The sequence below is a fragment of the Triticum dicoccoides genome, chromosome 5B (assembly GCF_002162155.2).
Source record: "Triticum dicoccoides isolate Atlit2015 ecotype Zavitan chromosome 5B, WEW_v2.0, whole genome shotgun sequence".
Classification (NCBI taxonomy): domain Eukaryota; kingdom Viridiplantae; phylum Streptophyta; class Magnoliopsida; order Poales; family Poaceae; genus Triticum; species Triticum dicoccoides.
In genome coordinates, this window is record NC_041389.1 from 649,776,557 (window position 1) to 649,782,556 (window position 6,000).

The window sequence follows — 6,000 nt, forward strand, 5'->3', positions numbered from 1 at the left end:
TTATGTTATTTCTTTGGTGGCTCCGTGAAAGCTTTTGCCTTGAGTGCGTGTCCTCTATCGTTGCATCTTGTTGCACTCTTGTGTGGTGAAGATTATTTTCCTATTGCTTATCTTTACGAGGTTTTTGCCATCTTAATTGGTATCCCTCGTCTTGATGAGCCTCCCCTCGTTTATCTTCACCACGGGTTGTCACAAGCATAGGTTCTCTTTTGCTTATTAGTAAGCTTGTAAACCCATTTGCCATTTGTGTGTGGGAATGATAGGCCTTGCACCGTGTGCCTCATTCTTTCAAGACTATGTTGATGCTTAATGCTCATCCTAATCTTAGTCTTCTCAAGTGCTTCTCCATGACTCACACACATCATTTTGGTTGAGCCTATTCTTAATTTGCCTCTTTTACATGTTGCTCAACCATGTGCTTGTTGCAAGCGCTAGGCTTTGTTTCCTATATGCGCACTTGCACTGGATGTGAGTTTCTATTGATTTTGGGGGAGCTATGATCTTATTTTGTGCAATTTGTATTCAAATACAAAAATTCTTATGTGTGCACAAATCATGGGGAGCTTCTCTAGTTTCTTTAGAACACTCCTTTGCGCTTTTCATAATATCTTTATTCTTGTGGCATGTAGGATCATTAGTCTAGTTGGTTCAATTGATATCCGTTGATTGCTTGCTTCAATTGGTATCTTCTGATTGCTTGTGTCTCTCTTTGTTATGTCTTTGTGGCATATCTTTCTATTGCAATCTTTGGGCATCAATATAGTTTGTCTTCCTCCAAGTATTGGCAGTTGGATACGTGTATTGCATTCCACTCTCTTGTTAAGAAATACACAATTTATGGAGAACCACAATTTATATTGGCCTTCTAAGAGTTTCGCCCATTTTGGCAATCGATGCCAATGGGGGAGAAGTTTCAGAGAGTTTTGTGGAGTAGCTTTGGTTTTTATTTCCTTAGCATTTGCATCTCATATGCATGCATTATTGGTTGGTGCATTGAATGGTGATGCATAATTCCTTGTATAAACTCTCTTGAAAGTGATTGTCATCAATTACCAAAATGGGGGAGATTGAAAGGACATGTGGTGCCCCCATGTTTGGTTTTGGTAATTGATGACAATCTCTATGGACTAATGGTTGTCTTGAGTTGTATTTGAAGGATTTGTCCATATGTTTTTCTTGAAGTCCATGTGTTGGTTTCAAGGAGTTTTTGAGTTGACCAAGGTGCTATTAAGGAATTATCCAAAGATTGGTCATGCGAGTGTTGAGCTTATTGCAAGCATGTCTTGAAGAAGAAGGTTGTGTGATCATTCATGTTTACCTTCAAGACATCATCCAAATGAAGAGAGTTGCAAAGATTCAAGGTTGATCAAGACTAAGTCAAGAGTGAATCAAGTTGATCAACTCACAAAGCGTAGAAGATGTACCGAGAGGGATCAAGTGATCCCATGGTATGGTAAGCATTGTCCATTACACTTCATGAACTAACCCATGGTCTATGTGACAGTTGTATGTGGGGTTAGGTACGTATCCATGGGCTTGCGTCAAGAGGAAGATAACATGGAAAGGATGACATCAAGTGGTGATCGTCATCAAGATTGCCGTGTGCAAGTTCAAGTGGAGCATCACAAAGAGATCAAGTGCTTGAATCTTTCCATCCATTGTGGTGTCAATGGACTTGTGAAGATGTGCCGAAGAGTGGCTCACCCATAGTGAACTATGGGGGAGCAATCATCTAGTCTTTATCGAGCCAACGCAATCAAGAAAGGTGGTCCAACTTGAGGGAGTCAAGATCGTCTTCATCTAGCTCAAGTGGACCATGTGCAAGGCAAAGGTTTTCCCTTGATAGGTTTTCTATTTTACCGGTCTTGTGGTGGTAGTTGGGAGATCGAGTTATAGGATCGTTTTCCGTACTATCAAGGGGGCTCTCAAGTTGGTAGCTTGATCGTATCGTTAGTAGAGAGCTCAAACTATTGCATCCATGCATCATGTTTCTTGGTTCTTTTTTGGTTATCTTTGTGAGTCTTAGAGCTTATGGTCATGTTGATGACAAGCTTGAGTTCATCGAAAACGGAGTTCGCATGCGTCTTCTATGATGTTTTCGGTGTTGGAGGTTTTACCGGTCTTATCCGATGAAGGGTTCTCACCATTTTCTTATGGGACTTTTCTCATTTGCTTATTCTTGATATTTCTATCAATATTGTGTTAGCCCATGTCGTTAGCTTTCCAACAAACTTGGTTTCGTTGAATTCGGAGTCCCTTTGCAAAAGTTGTGGCTGTTTTGGTAAAGGCTGCAGCGGTACTACCGCGACTAGAGCGGATGTAATTTTTTACTACCGCTGCTCCTGAGCGGCAGTACCGCTCCAGAGCAGTACTATCGTGGATCCTAAGCGGTAGTACCGCCCCGGACCAAAATCTCGTGTTTTCTCTCTCGTTTGGGCTGTTTTGGCCGTGCTAAGCGGTAGTACCGCTCCTCCACGGTAGTACCGCTTGTGCACGACCTGAGCACATAACGGTTGGATTCGGGAGGTCCTATAAAAGGGGGTCTTCTTCCCCAATGAACCTAATCCTTTGAGCTCGTGTTCTTCCCCCATTGTTGACCTTCTTCGATCTTGCTAACTCTCAATCCCTCCATGGATTCTTGCTAGTTTTTGAGGGAAAAGAGAGAGGAGATCTAGATCCACATTTCCACCAATCACTTTCTCCTCTATGTGAAGGGAACTCCTTGGATCTAGTTCTTGGAGTTCTTGGTGTTCTCCTTCTTGTTCTTCCTCTCATTTTACTCCCTAGCATTAGTTGCTTCGGTGGGATTTGAGAGAAAAGGACTTGGGCACTCCGTGTGCCCTTGCCATTGCATTTGGTGCATCGGTTTGAGTTCTCCACGGTGATACGTGGAAGTTACAAGTTGAGAAGCTTATTACTCTTGGGTGCTTGGTACCCTTGAGCTTGTTCCTCTTGGGTGCTTGGGCGCCCTAGACGGTTGGTGGTGTTCGGAGCTCAATCATTGTGGTGTAAAGCTCCGGGCAAGCGTCGGGGTCTCCAATTAGGTTGTGGAGATCGCCCCGAGCAATTTGACGGGTACCGGTGACCGCCCCCAAGGGTTGCCAAAGTGTACGGGTTCGGTGGCCGCCCCCAAGGGTTGCCATTTGTATGGGTTCGGTGACCTCCCTCAAGGGTCCCTTAGTGGAATCATGGCATCTTGCATTGTGCGAGGGCGTGAGGAGATTACGGTGGCCCTAGTGGCTTCTTGGGGAGCATTGTGCCTCCACACCGCTCCAAACGGAGATTAGCATCCGCAAGGGTGTGAACTTCGGGATACATCATCGTCTCCGCGTGCCTCGGTTATCTCTTACCCGAGCCCCTTTACTTATGCACTTTACGTTGTGATAGCCATATTGTTCTTTGTCATATATCTTGCTATCACATAGTTGCTTATCTTGCTTAGCATAAGTTGTTGGTGCACATAGGTGAGCCTAGTTGTTGTAGGTTTTGTGTTTGAGAAATTAACCGTTAGGTTTATTCCGCATTTGTTCAAGCCTAAACTGTAATTATTTTAAAGCGCCTATTCACCCCCCCTCTAGGCGACATCCTCGATCTTTCAGAGTAGAAAATTAGAAAATGTTCAGTAAATGTAGGTCGTTTAAACCAAATACCTTTAAGTATTTTAGGTATCAGATAAAATATAAAAATGTTGTTGCCAATTATATTGCGAAAAGCAATGAGAACCAAGTTTGAACATTTCTATATAAATGCTCATCTATGAATGTTCATGTGTGGCGCAGGGTAGATCACCGACGAGCCGGTCAACGACGCCCAAAAGTTCACCAACGACACCCACGCATTGTCAACAGCCATCGTCTATAGTGATTAAATATGGTCTATTTGGTTGCTTAAATACGAAAATGAAGGATATGTGCTTGCCCTAGTGGCCTATGTTTGCACGGAAGACCTCCGATTGGGCCATGTTTTGCCAGAGTTTTGATTCATTTTCACTCTAGCAAATTCATGCGCTCGATATGTCCTATTTTAGCAAAGGTCATGCCGGAATTTTCCGTGAATTTTAGCATAACTTGTGCTATAATGTAGAAAATATTGAGTATCCTGAATTTGCCGGAAAGAGAACTAAATGACATTTCAGGTTGTCTTTAAGTATGTCGGGGCTCCATACAGGACGAACAAAAGATCAATGAGGCAGTGTCCATCATATACTGTCGAAATATCAGAGAGGAAGAATCCCGACAGTTGTCGTAGGGGTTGTTCCTCTCCTTCTTCTCGTGATATACCTTGATAATGCATGAGAGAAGGAGGGGAAGCGACCTTCGCCGACGGTCGAAATAACTATGTGGGAGTGTCCACCATATGCTGTCGAAATATCAGAGAGGAAGAATCTCGAATGTTAGCATGGGGGTCGCTTCTCCTTCGTTCCCGTGTGCACATTTTGGTGTAATGCACTCGCGGAACGAAGGGAGGAGCGGCCATCACCGATGGTCGAATATACCAGAGAGGTAGTGCCCACCATATGCACCATGTGAGATGAGAGTTTTCAAGGAAGACTCAACAGACGAAAAGTCAACCCGTGTTGAATACTGATCAATGTGTTGAGTTTCTGGTAATAGATGACAATTTATAATCTCTGAATCATGAACATAGGAAATGTTTGACAATGATAGGATCCCCGAGTGCGAATATTCAGCGAAGACCGGGGTATGTGCAATACGCATCACTTGGAAAATGGTAGATTCTTCACCATCAAGCTGGACGAGACCTTCGATGTTTTTAAGGTACGTAACGATGACAAGTATGTTTTTTCATAATTAAGCATGACCTGTTCTTATTTGCTTCAACATGTAATTTCTGTTTTTTTTAATTCAACTAGTCCATCCCGTGCCATGCAAGACTGTTTGTCTTGCATAAGCTTGATTTCCAAGATAGTGATAATATGGAGACGAAGATAGCTCATCTTAGGACTCAACATGGTTACACTTTTGTGGTTAAGGTCTACAATACAGTTAATCACACACATTTTCGTTGCTCAAATGTGAGAGCTCTATGCAAGGCCTATGAATTTCAGGAGGACATGCAAATAACCTTCTATATTCATCCTGAAGATGATGTTGATAATAATATCGGCATTTGGGTGAATGTAGATATGCTTCCAGTTATACATATATGTGAATTTGCCAAATAAATTTATTATGTAATTTATATTATTTATTTAAAAATAGTTAATGGCTTATTTCCATTCTTTAAGAAATGTATGGAAGGTAGTAGAAAAAACCTACTACACTGATGGCTCTGAACTAACTTGCGAGGAGAAAAATCATCTTGTCTCATTTATTACTAACATTGAGACTTTCAATAACAATTATGAAACTCCCCCACATTATGGTTAATACGTGCCACTAGTCCACGTGTTCAACTATGGTAACATCCATGGAAATAGCATGGTAAGATTTTTTACTATGATGACACCAGTGCATCTTTTGCATACATTCTTCTAAAGCTAAACTACATTGCTAACTACGTTATTAAAATTCTTCTCAACAGAAACTCCCAAAGGATTATGTGCCACATCTGATGCATATGAAAGGTGACATGGATATTATTAGCTTACGGCCAAGTCTGCTTATGGCTCTCCATGGTGCATACACGATTTCTCGAAGAGATGAAGACCTTGCAATCAAAGAATGTGGAAAAGGTATGAATGATCGCGGGGAGCTACTTGGAGGCAACATGGTGCGAAGCCCACAAATTAGAGACAGGTGGATCTTGCCCACAAATTAGAGACAGGTGGATCTTCATTCTCCATAATGAAGAGTTAGGGGCTATCCTGTTTTATACTATTTTACCTTAGAGAGAGTAGCAGGTCCTGGCTAGTACTCATCATGTGCTAGAATGACGAGTTGTTAGATGACTATGATGATAATGAGTAGGACTTGTTATCATGATGATGATGATGGTTATTATTATTATTGTTGTTATGACTTATTATTATGATGATGA